Source organism: Myotis brandtii, unplaced genomic scaffold (genome assembly GCF_000412655.1).
Source record: "Myotis brandtii unplaced genomic scaffold, ASM41265v1 scaffold986, whole genome shotgun sequence".
Taxonomy (NCBI): Eukaryota; Metazoa; Chordata; class Mammalia; order Chiroptera; family Vespertilionidae; genus Myotis; species Myotis brandtii.
Window position 1 is genome coordinate 2,814,105 of NW_005372102.1, and position 675 is coordinate 2,814,779.

The following is a 675-nucleotide window of genomic DNA, read 5'->3' on the forward strand; positions in this document are numbered from 1 at the left end:
AATTACATATTGTTTTTGTGATTCATCACTATGCTTTAATTATGTTCAATTTGTAACAATGAAAATCCATCCTGCATATCAGATATTTACATGACGATTCATAACAGTAGCAAAATGACAGTTATGAAGTAGCAACGAAAATAATTTTATGGTTGGGGGTCACCACAGCATGAGGAACTGTGTTAAAGGGTCGCGGCATGAGGAAGGTCGAGAACCGCTGCCTTAGAGGCTGGGACCCCTCCAGGCGTGACCCCTCGGGTCAGTGACTCTGCAGGAAGCGGCCCTTGGAGTCGGTGCCCCCGGTGGCTCTGGTCCCCGGCGGCGTGTCTGCAGGCCGGGCCGCAAGTCAGCGTCTGGGCCCCATTTCCAGGTTAACAGCTGCTGGAGTCGCATGTGCAACCCCAGATTTCCTACTGGAAGAGAAAAGGGGGGAGCAGCTCCCAAAGCGGAAATAAAGAGTTCATGCCCAGGACGGGGTGGGTGTGCTCTAGTAGAGAGACCGCACTGAGTCCGCTCTCCGGGCTTTTTTAGCCTTCTTTTCTGCGGCGAGAATCTTGGGGGTTTCAGCAGAATATTCAGCTTCCCAGGTGCACTTTAAACGTTGATGCCTCAAAATGAGCATACGGGGGCGCGCAGGTGGGGCGCCAGGCCAGGCCTGGGACGGGGCAGGAGGAG